The sequence below is a fragment of the Octodon degus genome, unplaced genomic scaffold (assembly GCF_000260255.1).
Source record: "Octodon degus isolate 3935 unplaced genomic scaffold, OctDeg1.0 scaffold00127, whole genome shotgun sequence".
Lineage (NCBI taxonomy): Eukaryota > Metazoa > Chordata > Mammalia > Rodentia > Octodontidae > Octodon > Octodon degus.
Genome location: NW_004524703.1, coordinates 3,976,950 through 3,994,401, shown reverse-complemented (window position 1 = coordinate 3,994,401; position 17,452 = coordinate 3,976,950). Strand labels below are relative to the sequence as shown.

At 43.9% G+C, this 17,452-nt stretch overlaps 1 protein-coding gene across 1 annotated transcript in view; it reads right to left on the bottom strand.

Annotated features, from left to right (window-relative positions):
- The window catches only part of Slc35f3 (solute carrier family 35 member F3), a 70,434-nt gene that overhangs the window by 23,838 nt on the left and 29,144 nt on the right, over positions 1–17,452 (bottom strand). The gene's annotated exons all lie outside the window — the stretch shown is intronic.

Here is a 17,452-nt window from a genome sequence, read left to right as displayed (position 1 = left end):
AGTATTGAACTCAGGCCCTTGTACTTGCCAGGCAAGTGCTTATCCTAATGAGCTATCTCCCCGGCCCCTGGACATTTATTTTTGTTAAAGCTCTCTTTTCCTTCCTACACTGTTGAGCTTTCATTAATGGAGTCATTCCTTCTCCTAGCGGTCTCTTTTTGTTTTTTTGGCAGAACTGGGGATTGAACTCAGGCCTTTGAGCCTGCCAGGCAAGCGCTTATTCTACTGAGCCATCTCCCTGCCCCCCCTAGTGGTCTCTTCAATTACTTTTACAGTGTTAGTCTGTTTTCATGAAAGCATCTTTGTTTTATGTTTTCTTTTTTAGAGGGCATTTTCACTGGGCTTAGAATTTCAAGTTGACATTTTTTTCCATCCTTGAAAATATAAAGCCATTGTCTTCTGGATTAATTTTTTTCTGGCAAAAATTGTAAATTGTTAGTTTTGCTTTTTTGATGGTTATATATCATTTTCTGTCACCCCTGTGGCTTCTACTTAACATTTTCTGTTTTTCTTAGCACATTTTCTATAATGTGCCTAGGTATTTGTTAAATTGCTTAGTATTTGCTAATGATCTACTTTCCAGTTTATGAATCCTCTTTTTGTGTCTAACTTGTTAAACCTACATACAGATTCTAAAGTTCTTTCACTTCTAGTATATCTATTTCATAGATTTAAGTTCGTAGAGAAGTTCTTCACATTTTCATGTATTCTTGAACACACAAATCATAGTTATTTTATAGTCTCTAAGTGGTTACTCCAAAATCTATGACATCTCTGATCTGTTTCTAATTCAGATTTAATTTTTACTTGTTTATTGGTCATCTGACCATGTTTCCTGGAAAATTTTGCTACTTTTTATTGATGAAAGACTATGTATGAAAAATTATAGGGCTCTGCATGATGCTAACTTCTTCTAATGTATATTTAATTTTCCTGTGCATGGGAAAATCACCTTGACTGGCTGATGCTGGTCAAATCTTGTTTCCCTCCATGCTTTTAGTTTACAACCCTTTTATTGGGGTCAACTAAAAATGTTAGTTGTTTACCAGGATCTCCCTACTACTTGCTGGGTCTGAAGTCCAATTTTTCTCTCTAGGCCCAAGTGAGTATCAACGTTTTTGCCTTGGTGGATGATTTTTCTGCTCAGTGTCTGTGCCTGGTCCCAAATATCCACTACTGAGCAGCTAGCATGTAGGAGTTGGGTTAACTTCTGTCCTTTTCCTGTGGAATCTTGAATCAACCTGCACTTACGGCCACAGTGCCGGATTGGAACTCCTCACTTTGTCTTTGCACATCAACGAGTGCCATAAGCCTCTATTGCTGACTTCTGTTTGACTTCCACGATCCACTCTAAGAACAGGAAAATTCCGCAGGAAGGAAAATCAGCAGCAAATGTGAAGTTCCCTCTTGTACGTGGCTGTGGGATCCTGGTGACCAAGTCCTGGGTGTTCTTGTTCTCTGATGCCCTCCATTCACTTTTTTTTTTTTTTTCAGAACCGGGAATTGAACTCAGACCCTTGTGCTTGCTGGGGAAGCGCTTATTCTACTGAGCCATCTCCCCAGCCACACACATCCCCCACCCCGCCCCCAGGCTCAGTTCACTTTCTGTAAAAGCATTTTTTCTTAACTTTTATAACTTTTCTCAAGAGGGTGGGTCTGATATACTGTCACAGAACTGTCTTCATTTAAGCATCTAACTTTTAGGGGCTCTAAGGAGGTTCTGAAATGGCCTTGGTAGCTGATTATAGTAAGTTCTAATAATGGCAATTAGCAAGCTTCTGTCTCCAAATCCAGAAGTATTTTTTTTCAGCAGGTCTGGAATGGTTCATGGATACTTATTTCTTAAAAAGATGCTCCAAGAATTCTGATGGATTTTGGTGCATCTTAGGCTTGGGAGGCAATCTTCTGGAATTCTGTACCTCATAATGTGTCAGAGGACACCCAGAGCACTCAGAAATCTCTGGTCTATGCAACCATCATTTCTTACCAGGCTTACTGTCATCCTTATGTTGACCTTTGTCTCCTTCTCTCAAACATTTGAGAACAGGCCAGTCGTTTTCTCAAAAATTTCTACTGGCTTCTCTTATTTTTCTAAATTTAAAAATGCATATATGGGGAGATTGGCACACAGTCCTCTCATCCCACCTTCAGCTGTCTGCCCAAATGTCAGAGAGGCCTTCTCACTCATTCCTTATAAAGCTGTAAGTCTTCTGTCTCACCACCACCCGTATATCCTAGCCACTTGTTTATTACTGGCCCTCTTAGATGTCACATTCCTGTCTTTAAAAAAACCTATTTTATTGAAGCACAACAGACATACCAAAGACTGTACATATGTAATGTATATAACCTCATGAGTTTAGAGCTAACTCTAGACCAAGAAGTCAAATGCACAACCCATGCTATAAACAGATCCATCACCTCCTAAAGTTTTCTTGTGCACTCTTTTTAAAGAAAACTAGAGCTCTAAGACTCAGATATGTGTATAACTGAAACTGTGCACCATTGGATCAACTTCTTTGTTTTTCTTTTCTTTCTTTTTTTTTTTTTTTCTGGTTGCTACCCAATCTTTGGCAAGCATCATTGTACTCTCCATTTGACTCTTTTAGATTTGTCTTACAATTGGGGTAATGCAGTATTTGACCTACTATGCCTAGCCTATTTCACTTAATATAATGTCCTCTAGGTATATCAGTGTTGTCCCAAACATCAGGATTTCCTTATTTGCAAAGGCTGCATAGTATTCCACTATATATATTTGATATACTTTCTTCATTCATTCATTCATTCATTCATTCATTCATTCATTCATATATCAGTGGATATTTAAATTGTTTCCATGTCTTGGCTATTGAAAATAATGCTGCAATGAACATGGGCATGTATCTATCTCTTCAATACATAGATTTCTGTTCCTTCAGTTATATAACAAGAAGTGGGATGCTGGACCATACAGCAGTTCTATTTTAAATTTTTTTTGAGGTTATGCCACACTGTTTCCCATAGTGACTTTACTTTTCCAGTAACAGTATGGAAGGGTTCTCTTTTCTTCACTGCTTCACATACTTATCTTTTCTTGTTGTTGTTATAGTGGCTAGATATAAGGTGATATTCCATTGTGGTTTTGATGTGTACTTTCATGATAATGGGGAGAGGGCATCTTTGCTCATCTACCATGATATGAGTACACAGATATTCCAATAAAAGGGAATATAAGTCCAAGACACTTCCAACCCATACAGAATTTTGATCCCTGAGACCTCTCCTAAGGAATAGCCCAACTTTAACTATCAGATCTTTGAGAGGGAACATTGAGAAGCCCAGACTTCACACTTGTCCTGCTAGGTAGGAATTTCAGAGCTCCTCCACAGGAATCTGTTCTGTCTGCTGCTCTGCTGGTTATTGTTCATATGAAACCAAGCAGCAGAAGGATCTGGGGGAGAGAGAGTGCCTACTCCCCAAGCATTGCTGGTCCCAGGCTCTTGGCCAGACTTCTAGGTGCATAAGGAAGTGACTCACATAAGCTGAAGCAGAAAAGTGAGGGATGATCCATGGCTTCCATGTTTGTGGAGTCTTCTGACTATGCAGGAGACTAAGTCCCCAGATACGCTGTACACGTACTTCTTACCCAACACAGCCTCTACATATCAGAACCATTGTGCCTAGTAAGGTGCTTCACTCCAGCATCTGCCGTGTGGAATAAGATGCTGTGAAATCCCTTGACTGCGATAGCCCACTACCCTAGTGATACCAAGCAAGAGCAGAAAGATATTATGAGACAGTGTTATCGTTAGATCTAGAATGTCCTCTCAGAGTCTCACGTGTACAGGGGTGAGGCTTTTTGAAGAAGCTTGGATAACAGTGGATTAATCCACTGATGAGTTGATACCTGAATGTGTGCTTAGGGGGTGGGGCCTAGTTGGAGGGGACAGGTCACTGGGGTGTGCCTTTGGGGCCTATATCTCACTTTCTGGATCCTCCCTTCTCTTTCTGCTTCTGATTGCTACAAGGGAGCAGCTTTCCTCTAACAATGCCGTCAGCTATACTGTTTCTGCTTTGGAGCCATCTGACCACAGAATGAATCCCCTGAACTCTGTGCCAAATTAAACTTCTTCTCCTTTATGTTTTGGGTGTCTAGAATTGCCCCCCAGTAACTGGAACTCACTAGTACAGACTGTTTCTTGCAAGATGGGCTGTTTCTCCTGCAGAGGTTGGATATGGGTACTAGTGACAGTTGTTAGTACCAAAATGGAGCAGGTGGCTCAGCGAAGCATCGGCCATCTGTGCTAACAAAGCCCATCCCCCTGCAAATAGAGGAACATGGGATCCAGCTCTGTTTAACAGGTCTGAGAAAAATAACAGCTGCTGGGCTTTCACTTCTAGTTTGCTGCTTTTTGGCTAATTCTTCCTCAGTAATGATTGATTTTTAAGTTCACTAAGCTCTCAAGAGCGACACCAGAACATGTTTTTATTACACACGACCAAACAGCATATTATCTTAGAGTAGTGAAGATATGGCTGAGTTGTGTGAGTCTTTACTTAGATTCTCTAAAGCCAACTGGAACCCAGGGATCTGACAGTGTCTGCTGGAGTCCCAGAATTAGGCCCAGAGCTGTGGCAGCTGCCTGTGTTCACTGGCTAGCCAGCCTCACTTTCTTCCCTGAGGGTGGTTACTTGTTTGTGGCTTGCAGTGGTAGAAAGGAGTATATTTAGCTCACTATGAAGGAACTCTTTCTAGTCATTGTTCAACAAGAGAGGAGCCTGAGATTTCAAAGAGGGGCCTGCTGTTGTCCCCTATACCACCTTGGAGGGGCTGGGATTCTATCTGCGCAGAGAGATGACCAGCAGAACCTCTTAACTGTGTGGTCAGAGTTCCAGAAGATGCTTGACCACTTTCCTTCCCCCTTGGATCCAGCTGGCTTCCCATACTTTCCCGCAGTAGAAAGACTGGTGCTTATGGCTTGGTCTGATCGGTGTGCTCTGCACACATATAGCACGAGAAACCACAGCATCCGGGTCCAGCAATCTCCAAAGCGCAAGCTGTGTGTGCAAAGGCCTAATGTAGTAGTCACTGAGACACTTTAGACAGCTGTCACACAGACCCACCCTGTAGTTATCCCTGAACAATGCAATGGAATACGTATGTCATTCCATATGGATCTCAAAAGGTCTCTAGCCTTACTTCAGCTCCTTTGTCACTCATGCTAATGTCACCCGCTGTCCTTGTTGAGCATGAACAAAATCTTGTGATCTATTGGCCACAACTGGCTGCAGAATACCAGAGCTGCCATCCCAGGGCTCAACTAGAACAGCAAGGCACAGAGGAGGGTACCTGGTCTCACCAGGAATCAGGTATTTCTCTGCCTGAGCTGAGCTTAGTTTCTACCTACAGCTGTGCTACTCTGGACTCAAGTTGGGAAACAGCTCTTCAAACACCATCCCTTTCATGGAGCAACCAACTGTCTCCTCCAGGGCCTCCCTGAGTAACCTGCCAGTGTGCCTGTGGTACTCTGCACCCAATTCCCACTCCTCCACACTGTGATGACTTTTCACAGCTGTCTCCTCCCGCTAATCACTATTCTTCTGGGAAGAAGGAGCTTATGTCTTAGCCTCCCTGTATCTCCAGCACCTGGGATAACAACTGAGCCCAAAGTGATGCCCAATAAATATTAGTTTTTTAGTTTTTTTTTTTTTTTTTTTTTTTAAAGAACAGCTCAGCCCTCACAGCAAGGCAGATTTTGCCACTGTCAGTGGATTCATAGTACCAGAATGGCCAGCAAGTGGCCATCTTAACACTGGACTGTCAGTGTGGTGGGATTGCAGCAATCCCACTCTCTTCCTTTGGGTGCAGAGCTCAGACACACAGCTGATAGGCCCTACCCATGGCACAGAGCTGGGGGCAGCAGGGTTGAGCCTGGCACCCTGGGCTCCTAATTTAGTTCCTCCTACCCTGCATTTACTCCAGTAAAATCCTGATAGTGGCTGATGTGCCAGGTGGAATGGAATAACTTCATGACAAGGAGAGATGCTGTCCCCTCACCCTGCCAGCCAGCAGGGAGAGAAGGAACAGAGATGGCCTCTGTGAAGCCCTGGGCAGATGGAAGCCACCTCCCTCGATCTTGCTGGAACAGGCATGTGGACTAGAGGCAGAGTCCCTGCCACTGATTATGAAGACGTGTGGGCAAAGCTTCTTGCTATTTTCAGGAGCTGTGTTAAGACTATTTAAAACCACAGGCCTAGATTGGCCTTTAGCAATAAGCTCTCAGGGAAGTTACTCCGATGGCTCCTATTATGGTTAGGATCTGAAACGTCTTCCCAAAGTCTCCTGTGTTTGGAAGGTCGTGGGGGTGCCACAGCACCTCCTTGCTGTTAGGTGGTAGCACCTGGATGGAGGTGGGCCAGCGGGGGTGAGACCTGGAGGGGTGCATTCTCATCCTGGCTCTTGCTTCTCTCCCTGCTTCCTGGGTGAGCACCTTTTCCTTTGCCATCCCCTCCACCACTTTGTTCCTGCCTTGGAGCCAACTGACCATGGACTGTAACTGGGAGCCAAGATAAACATCTTCTCCTTTACACTGTGAGTGTTGGGTATTTTGTCCCAGCAATGAAATGGTGACTAACACAGCTCCTCTCTGGCCTTATGAGTAAGTTCATGTTTTTAAAAACAGCTTCTTTCAAACGGGAACAGTGGAGATTGTGTCAGTCTGCATTAGTTAAGTAGGCTGTGTTTTCCTGCTCTTCAACCTGGAGGAAAACAAAGATGCCATGAACTCAATCAGTGCTGAAAAATCAGGGTCATTTCCAAGGAGAAGAGTTTTATAAAAGTTGAAATGGAATTTACTGGCTCTGGGGGGATGGTGCCTGTGGACAAGGTCAATCTGTAATGTGCTGTGTGGGAGAGAACTGAGGCACACACATTGGGATGCGCTACAAGGCTGGCCTTGAGGCTAGGAAATCTGTGTGTTTTCTGGTTTTGAAGGCAGTTTCCTCTGCACAGCTGTCTCCTCCAGCCTTTCTCATGAGCACAGCCAGAACTGTTTCTCTCTAGCCTAGCACAGACCCCCACTAGAGTCACCCATATTTCCGTGACTCATACGATGGTCCCCTTTCAACAGCTACATCTCTAGAGGGGGCAGGGAATGTGTGTTTCATTCCATGGTGAGACCTAAGCTTGGAGGTAGGGGTTCAGGCAGGCACGTGATCCCCACCCTAGTCCCTCATACCCAAAAGCCAAAGCTATCAGCCCTAGGTGTTTTCAGCTCTTTAGGAGAAAAGAGCTATTCCACAATGGTGAACACCACATTTAAGACCATATCACAGCTTATCACCACACCTAATCCAGTCTTCAATGTGAAAGAAGGAAATCAGTCTGCAGAGGATGGCAGGGTTGGAGGAAAATTAATAGAGTAAGAAAGTTCAAAGGATTGATTCTATTTACCTTCAAGTTTGTGTTCTCTATCTCTCTCTCTCTTCCCCTCCCCTCTCTCTCTTCCCCTATCTGCCCCCCTTCCCTCCCTCTCTCTAGTCTGAAAAAAAAGTTTGTGTAGCCTTCTGATTTTTCCTTTTATTTTTCGCTATACTGAGAGTTAAGTACTATAGTACTCTTTGGCCTCCACACTAAGCTACATCCATGCTCTTTTTTATTTTTATTTTGAAACAGCATCTTGCTAAGTTACCTAGGCTAGGCCCAAACTTATGATCCTCCTGCCTTGGCCTCCCAGAGTGCTAGGATTACAGTACTTGTTCCCATCCATGCCCTATTCTTCCTAGGTTCTTGAATGTCCTGGGTCATGTCAGCCCAAGGTTGAGTGCTCAATTACTCCTCTCCCAGGTTTTTTTTTTTTTGTTTTTTTTTTTACTAAATACACAGACTTTTATTTATTTTCTTGAGGTTCAGAGTTGAGTTTCTATGATTTAATTATATAAAGATGAAAGGTCAGTAGGCAACCTAAAATATTTATTAAAATTATATCAATACTTAATAAACTATACAAACAAGACAAACAAGACAAACATATATACTTATATAACTGCACATCAGTCAAGCCAGCTCCTTGCAGAGAGAATTGCTGGTGTGACCTCATTTATCTGTGAGAGCACAGAGCAATCCCTGGTGAGACACATGCATCCATCTACTTGTCCAGCATGGTCAGACCTCCGCTTCCGGATGGCTTCCTTCTCCTATGAATGTGTATGTCCAGTTGTCTGCTTCTAACAGCAGTCATTTACCTTCATCATCCACCACCCTTTGGCAGAGGACTGGGACCATGAAGACGACTGATTCTACCTATTCTTTGGGGAGGGTTTCCTGGTGGCCCTCTTCTATCATCATATCTGGAATCATATTAGTTTCTGTAGCCTCTTCCTTTTTTCACATCTTGCTGAAGCAAAGTTTTGAAAAACAAAACCACAGACTCAGCTATTCCCCACAAGAAATCTGTTATTAATGATGGTCTCCATGGGGGCTAACTGACTGTCTAACACTTGTCCATTCGAGAGGTAAACTATCTTCTCCCCCTCCTCTCCCAGTTTTTGAGGCTTTTCCAGGTTTCCAAAAACACAGATAGGAGCTGGGGAAGACCCTAGCCATATTCCTCACTAATGAGTATCCCTGCCCTTGACACCTGGCTCTAGCATATGGGGCAGGAATATAGCAAGGGTTATTTCTTCCGCCTCAGACCCCCTGCAAGTGTGCAGAAGAGAAATCTTCTCTAGAACCAGGAAGTCTGCCCTGTACATGAGGGCTCTGGGTTTGGTGGATGTATTTACAGTATGTCTCAGTCTATATATATTTTATTTTTCCTTGATCTGGAGTGTATGAAGCTCTTTTGTTTCCTAGTTCTGGGAGAGTGAATTTCATACTTTATTGTGGTTTATTCACTTTCTCATTTATGGAATTTGGTTGACTTTTCATTTTATACATTATGACCCTTAAATGATGTTACTTTAAAAAAATCACACATTTTATTGTAGAGATAGTCCCACAATCTCTACAGTAGTAATAGTTCTACATCTCCTTATGCCTGGACCCCATGTTTCATAGATGGTTCTGTGTTCTGTTTTATGCCTGGACTCCTTATGCCTGGACCCCGTGTTTCATAGATGGTTCTGTGTTCTGTTTTGTTTGCAGTATGGAGGATGGAACTTGGTCCCTTGTTCTTGTTAGGAAAGTGCTCTACTATTGAGGTATACTTTCAGCCCTGTAACTTATATCTTGAGCACTTAAAGTTCTAATAAACTTAGAGTGAACCCAACCATCTCAACTTACAGATGCCATGAGTCTTGTTGCCTTTTTGTTTCTCAGGTACAGTGCTCTTGGCTTAAGGAAAGAAGTACAGATAATAACCCAGATTCTGTCCTTGGACATCTGGGAAACAGAGATTTCCCAGAGATTCCTCCAGTAGTTCCAACACAGGGGCAGCCCTTGTTCAGCCAAAGTGGGTGCAAATGAAGGAACTGGAAAGCCAAGTTCAGAGTCAACGTCAATCATCCTATTTAGATCCAGAGCCCTCACATCCCCCAGCAAAAGCTTTGTCTGCACCACAGAGATTCTGCTTGGATGCTTGGGAAGCAACAAACAGGGCTACAGTTTCCTTAGCCTCTATGTGTCTCAGCGTCCTCATCCCTAAATGGAGATAAAAAGTCCATTTTCCTAAGGCTATCAGTTGAATAAAACCAACTTCTTTCTGTATGGTGCTTTGATTAGTGCCTGGTGTGTGGGAAGCATCTAACAGACATCAGTAATTATGTTAGCAGTTATTCTCATTGTTGGTGATTATTCTGGAAATGTATATACACCCTCCTTTATCAGTAACATGTTCGTAGATAATAGGTTTTGGTGCTGGGACATTGCAGGTCTAAATCTTCACACTTGTCATTTATTTGCTCTGTGACTGAGTAAGTTATTTAACCTCTATGAGTCTCTTGCATCCTATAAAGTTCATCTTACAGGACTATTGTGAAGGTAAAATCTGAAAGTATGTGTGGAAGTGCAGAGTTGGCCTGGTCCGTAGTAAGCATCAGTGACTCTGCTGCTATGAAGTCAGTGCATCTATCGAGGTCCAGCCCCTCCAAAGTGCTCGGGCCGAATGATGTTTTCATCTTGATTCCTTGTCTGGCTCCACGCTGCTTGTACACATTGGAAGGAATTCGACTTCTTAAAACCAGTCTAGAATGTTATGTGGAGAAAACCACATCTTTGAAGGTTTCTTTTTCTCCAGTCTGTCCCTTGTTTCTTGTATTTTTTTTTTTTTTTTGCTAAAAGCTGATTTTGAGCCCTCTTGTCACACTCACTGTCAATCATGAAGAGTGTCACTCACTCTCTTAAAACATTAAAGTATTATTTGACCACAGCCACTGAGAAGAAACAACGCTGTCACTTCCTTAGTTCAAATTACCATGCTTTATTATGCAACCCAGATCAAATTAAAAGTTTTAGTGGGCCTTGTCATACAAATAGCCTATGTAAAGATCGTAACTGATGTTCCCTTCACATGTGTGGCTGTTGGGCGGTCTAGTCCTCATACGTGAAATGATTCTGCCTGTCCATGTGGACACCTTACATTTATTCCTATCAAATCCCCTGGTACATGTGGCCTTTTTGTCCAGCCATTCAGATGGGTTTGATCTTAATTTTGTCACAAGGACATCAGGTTTCCAGATTTTGGGTCATTCATATCTTTGACAGATACACATTTCATGATTTTACCAAAGACCTTGATAAAAATTTTGAAAAAATAGTCAAGCACAGTGGTACACACTTGCAGTGCTAGGTATTCATAAAGCTGAGGCAGAAGAACTGCTTGAATCCAGGAGCTTGAGACAAGCACGAGCAGCACAGTGTGTCTGTCCTTCATTGCAAGACCAGAGACAAATAAATGCAACTAAGTCAACAACAACCAAATCCAATGAAGAGGAAGACCAGACAATGGGCTAATCCTAGTTACAGATCTTGGAAATTTTCCCTGGGGGCTGCCCTAGGTGGTGGCCATAACACATCTTTGGGGCAGTTGTTCTACCCCCACATGTTCTGCTTTCAACCTTTGTTTTTTCACCCCTGCCTCTTGTAAGATGCTGTCAGACGCTTTGTGAATTTAAGCTACATGGACGTTGTCTGCTGCATTTTCTCCAGCTACCAGTCAGGAATCTTCACCAAAGCAGGAGACAATGGTAGGTTGACATGACATTCTTGGAGAGCGTGACTCACCTCCTCTCAATTCCCGCTGTGCTAATTTAAAGGCTTACAAGCCATCCTTCAGGAATCCAGTCTAGCCTGGGATTACACATGCAAGTATGCATTCATGGAATCTCCTCTTCGCTGGCCCAACACTATTCTTTGTCTCTTCTTTCTCCCCAGAGCTCTTCAGAGTCCACTAGCTGCGAATCAGCACTAGGTGTGTTGATTCTTGTCACTAATGAAACCATTCATCAAGTATCCTTGCATCTGGAGGAATCAGACACTCTCATCCCTTTCTTATCTCTCTGGATGTTGAGGGGTTCTGAGTTCTTGAGTATTGTAACACTGGAGATGGGATCATAACTAAACACATTCTGTCTCCTCTCTTGTATCTCACAGTGCCACCCGGGTCACCATATCAGGGTGACTTTTGGTTTTACACACCCTGACCATGTCAGAAAAGTGGCAAATGTTGCACACTGCAACTGTGAACTGATGTGAATTGTGCCACATAAACCCAGGGTGGAGGAACATGAGTCTCAATCAAAGGCTGTGTGGGACATTGGAGAGGCACCACAGCTTTCTGGGGAATGTAAAGGATTGTAAGATACAAATAAATCCATACTTGCAGGTACCAGAATTATTTGGGGAGCTGATGGACGATGGCGACACCACAGCTGGTGGGGAGGGAGACACCTGGCACCAGGGATGTCCGCAATAGTGGGAGGGGTATTCCCTGGAAAGGCAAGTGGGCATGCGCTCCAGGGAAAGTAGCTAGCGCCCTGCCCGGGTAGGTCTGCTCTGCCACAGGTGCACCTTCGAGGACTGAGGGAGAAAAGAGCAAGGTCTTAGGTTCAGCCACCTGAAACCTAAGTTGCACTTGCAGGAGCAGCCTGGAGGTCCATGTGTGTGTTACAGGGCTTGCGGCCAGAGAGCATCACAGGCCCCAGTCCTGGTTGGCAGCAGAGCCTAGGTGTGAGCCTGGAAGACTGGATGGATGCTCAGTGATGTTCCTCCAGGCCAGGTACAGCGGAAACTCTCTGGGGAAGGTGGAACACCTTTTCTAATATAGAATGGCTTACTAGGGCTATGTGTATCTGGTCTCAAGGATGTCAAAAGGTGCCGATCAGGAGGGGTCTCTGTTTTGCCTAACTACTTGTTCCACAGGGCTTGGAGATAGGAGCCTACTCACAGAATGCTTTGGAAAATCACAGAGAGCTTAGGCTGAGCTGAAACTTCACAGTTCCTTACATCTGTTCAGGTCTAGGGCTCTGACGCTGATAGGAAATGATGCATAATAGATGAGGGAGTGGCTGGTTGGGTCTGCACAATGCACTATAATCCTGAGACAAAGCACACAGGCATCTTCACACAAGCTTGATACAACTGATTCATAGGATCTGACAGCATAGGGTGTCTTTCCAAGTGGAAGGCCCAGTCCTTCTGAAGGTCACTTTTGGAAATGTGGGTTATTTTATCATTCATTTACCATGGACCCCTTTCCAAGTTCAACAAAAATCTGAGCTGTCTACTTTACATACACTTGTCTCATGACGTGTATCTAAATGTTTTATTTTAGATAGTTGGTGGCTGCAGTTCTTGGGATGTTAGAAAAGCCAGTTTTACTTGGAGCATCAGCATTGATGCAGGTCAACTTCAGGTCCATGGCCTCTCGGCCAAGGGGATGCAAGGAGGAAGCAGGGTCTCATACCTCGTATCTGGGTCTGCTCAGGAAATGCATTTTCCCAAAAATCTGAAAGCTGAAGTTGAAGGTCAAGCCCTAGTAAGCCACTCTATAGTAGAAAAGGTGTTGGCATGGTTGGTTGTTATGGAGACTTGTAGGTGACCATCTTCAAACTCTGTATGTCTTGTGGTGATTCCTCTTGTGTATCTATGTTCTAAGCTCCTTTTCTTATGAACACAGTAATCTGATTGGATTAGAGCCCAGGTTAATGACCTCATTTTAACTTTACTATCTCTCTGAAGGCCCTATCTCTAGATAGAATCACATTCTGTAGTCCCAGAGGTAGGTCTTTAGTGTTTGGATTGAATCATAAGGTGAGGCTCCAGTGGCCTGGAAAGTGCTCTGCCTTCCTTGCTCCCTTAGAGGACTTGGGCATGGAGCACAGCATGCTGTGCAGGGCCCGTGGCATGTCTACTGCTGTCCAGAACCTTAGACATAAGTGTTCTGGTGGGGATGAGGTGGTGAAGAGGGAGAGCCAGGCAGGATCTGAAGTCAAATCCTGCTTTGGATAGCTGACAAGGTAGGTGTTTAACCTCTGAAAAGTGGACAGCACAAATGCTCATCTGGTGTACAAAGAGGGAGATCCCCTGCGTGCGAGGTGCTGCCACTGCTGAGTGCCTGGGAACTCCACGGCTGCCGTGACATGCTGCTCACAGTGGAAGGCTCCTCCAGCCTGCCCACGCCTGGTGAATTCTGCTTCCAATCTGTCTGCAGTGCAGCTTTACCCAATCATACTTTTCTTTTGATTTTTAATTTTTTTGAAACTTCAGTTTTATCTTTTAAGTGACACATACTAATTAAGCATATTTATGGTACACAGTGATAGTTCCATATATGGATATGATATATAAATGGAGGATGAGATTAATTATCAAGTACAAAAAAATAAAGATAGACAGAAAAGCTTCTAGTGTTCTACAGCATGGTGAGTGACTGTCATTAATAATAATTTATATTTCAGAATAGCTAAAAGAGTGGCTTTTGATTGTTCACAGTACTCAGCCATCTTCTTTCTGTACACACGCCTTTCTCAGAAACCTGAAAAGCTCCATATTGGTTTTGTGTATGCTTTCCTGACCCCTTCAGGGCATCCCTGGCTATTCTTCTCTCCTTTGGCTTCCAATAAGCAGACTGGTAAAGCCTATTTCCTTTATGGAGTGAATTCTATTCAATGATGAATTCCAGTAGGAGGGTTAAAACAAACCATTACCTACTCTAATTACGGCCCCTTCTTTGCAATCCTAATGTGCTTCTGCACCTGAACTTCAGTGGTGAGCAGGTACCAGAGGAAGAGAAAGAGCAGGCTGTTTGGGAGGTAGCTCCCGGGTTGCTCACAGTGACATGGTGGCATCCTCATTTTGTGAGTCCCTGCCCTGAGAAGGGAGCGGGAAACACCTCTTTTCATGGTAACTGGGTGGATCCAATGAGAAATCTTGGCCTTCAAATAGAGGTGAACCTTAGAGCGGTTTTGGATGGGAAAGCTGGGGCTCTGGGTGGCTTGTGGGTCACAACAAAAGGCCCCAGAGCAGCAGAACTTCTCCATCCGGAAGAAGATGAGTCACCTGGTGAGTGGTGACTCCATCTACGTAGCTATTGTGCAGCATGATCACTTGTGAACTGAGCCAGGATGAACTGTGTGTGGGGCTGGATATGCTGGCTAATCTAGGGAAGTCTATTTAATGTGGGCATGAAATAAAAACACATCTCTTACACATATTATGGAAAAAGCCAGAACCAAAAATGGGACAGATTCAAGAACTAGCAGTTCTGGCCTTTTTTGCTTTCAACTATGAGGTGATCTTTAGCCACAATGTGTTTCTCTGTTCTGATTCCCACAGCCTGATTCCTTCCCAGATGCCTTGCCTATGACTGCTCCTGTTCAGGGGTCAGTGCTTCACCCTGCCCCTGGGTTCCGGTCTATCTGGGCACTCCAGGGAATGCTCTTCTCTGCTCTGCAGACTGCACACAGCCTCCTACTGCCCCACCCCCAGCCTCATGCTCATATTTCCTCTGCCTTTGCAATTTACACAGACTCTTCCATGAATGTCCGTGTCCTCCCCACATGCAAATGTGGGTTCCCAACGTCCAGGGCAACAGGGCCTTTGGAAGATGATTAAGTCACAAGGAAGAACCTTCAGGACTGGGCTTGGTGCTCTTATAAGAAATGACAGTCTCCCACTTATCCCCCTTCTTATGCAAATGGATAGCAAAAGGACAGCAAATCAGGTCTGCAAACCAGGAAGTGGGCCCTCAGGGCTGCCAACACCTTGATCTTGGACTTCCAGCTTCCACAGCTGTGAAAAATCAATATGGATTATCTGAGCCTCCAGTCTATGGTGTTGTACATAGCAGTCCAAACTGACCAAGATAGAGTTCAGCTAAGCCCTTAAAAAGTGATACCCAAATGACAATACAACTGTGCTTTTCTCCCAGAGTGTAGGTTTCCTGTCAGTAATATAAATAAGTCTGTTGAGCCATTTTCTCTCTCATTTTGATGTATCTTTCGCCTTTCAGAAAATAATCATAAAACCATACATCTTGTTAATCCTGATTTCTAGCCATGGTTTCTTGCTCTGTCTTTTTAGGCACACCCTACTGCCCAGGCCATGATTAAAGGACCAGAGTAGTCTGTTCATGGTGACACTGGCTGGGAGAAACAGCACCCTCTGTCAAGTTTCTTCTGTATGCAAGTGAAAGCAGCAGTTAGTAAGACTTTGAGCTGGGCCAAAAACCTCATTTTCAAATCTAGCAATTTAGCAGATAATGAAAGTGAAAGACCATAAACATGAGAAATCTTTCCTTCCCAGACAGGACCAGAGCGCCAAGCCCGAGTGGACACCTAGTTAGCTCGTGAGTCCAGATACAGGGAGAACCCCTCTCCCTTCTGGTTCGATATACATGGCTGTGATGCCAACAGCTGTTCGTGAGCTGCCTTTGCCCCAAGTCTCCTGACCAGAAGACGGCACTGTCTGGCCCCTCATCCCTCGTCACCCTCAGAGCTCATCAGACGGCAGCAGCTTGTGCTCCACCTGGGCCCAGTGCGCTCTGTGTCAAGATGGTTTCAAAGTCAGGGCAGAGCCACTTCTGTAGGTAAAGAGGCCACTGATAGAAGAGTGCTGCTGCAGGATATCTGCAGGAATGTTCTGGAAGTGTTCCTTCTCGACAAACCTCACACTAGTCCGGTTGAAATAAGTTCTTCCACTGTTCAGATTTTAGAATGCTTTATAACTTGCTTCTTGTTCTCATTAAAAAGTTTCACTGGTAGCAGTACACTGTTTATTTATCATTCTTACTTTCCAGGTTCTGGAAAATATATGCACTCTAGAATACTACATTAGGATGGCTACCCAATAATTCTTAAATCCTAGTGGATTTTTATCACCTTGTTCCTGCTGTCACTAAACATTTATTAATAGGGCTCAATCACAGAATTAACTGAAGGTCAAGGAATTATCATTATTCATTGGAATGATGAATTCAGTGGCGATATGCTAGCTCTTCGTAGTTCTTTGTGTGTACAGCCTTTTCATGATACTATGAAGACCCAAAACTCTGATGAAAGAGGTTTTTGCTTTTGAACAGCTTACTGTTAAATATGATAAAGATAGCATTTAAAATTTTATGACATTTTTTCTATTTCAATTATGGGTTTCAAAGTACCTCACCAGAAGCAGACACCTGTATAATAAAAGATAAAAGAAGGACCGATAGTTCTATTTTTCAAAAGGAATAACCTCTGAACCAGAGAAGGTGAAACATTTAGTAATAATCCTGGGAATAAATTCCCTGATGAATAAGAACAGATTAGAGACATTATCAGTGCCTCTATTAGCAGTTTGCACAAGATGTCAGCCGTAAGTATTTCAAGAACATTTTAAAAAGCTATCTGAAAATAATGAAGAGTGACTCATCACATTGCAGGTGCTCCGCCAAGGGTGCATGTTGCAGTCTCTGTTGAGCCTCCTGCCAGCCAGGACCCTCTTCTCAACAGTAGAGGCAGCCTGGATATCCAGTCCACCACAGAAGTGACCATCAGGTCACTCAGTGGGCTGACCTGACTCGTTCCCCTGCATCTTTAATTTATAGTTAGACTTCCACAATTATCTTAGGAAACCTATGATTTGAACTTAATCCAATTTTTTATTTTGCAATACAATGCCACAGGCAGCGAATAGTATGAAGAGCCCAAGCAATGCATGTTTAGGCTATTGCTTCCACATTGGTGACTGTCACTGGGGGCGGGTCTCTTCTTTCCGAGGAAGAGGCCATAATCTGTTTGACCTTGGCCAGCACTGCGCCTCCCACGGTGTGATGACTGTGATGTTTGAACAGTGGACCAAGCCTGTCTCTCTCAGCTGCACCTGCTGTCCATCTCCAAAAGATTGTATAAAGCAGGCATAACCTCTGCTGGGCTTGAGAACGACACGGGCCTTCCTTCAAGGGGAAGCCTAATTGGTTGGCATTTTCTTTTCCTGTGATACTTTTCTCTTGCCTGACTCAGAATGGCCATCTGTCATGATGAGTGGGCCTGGGTC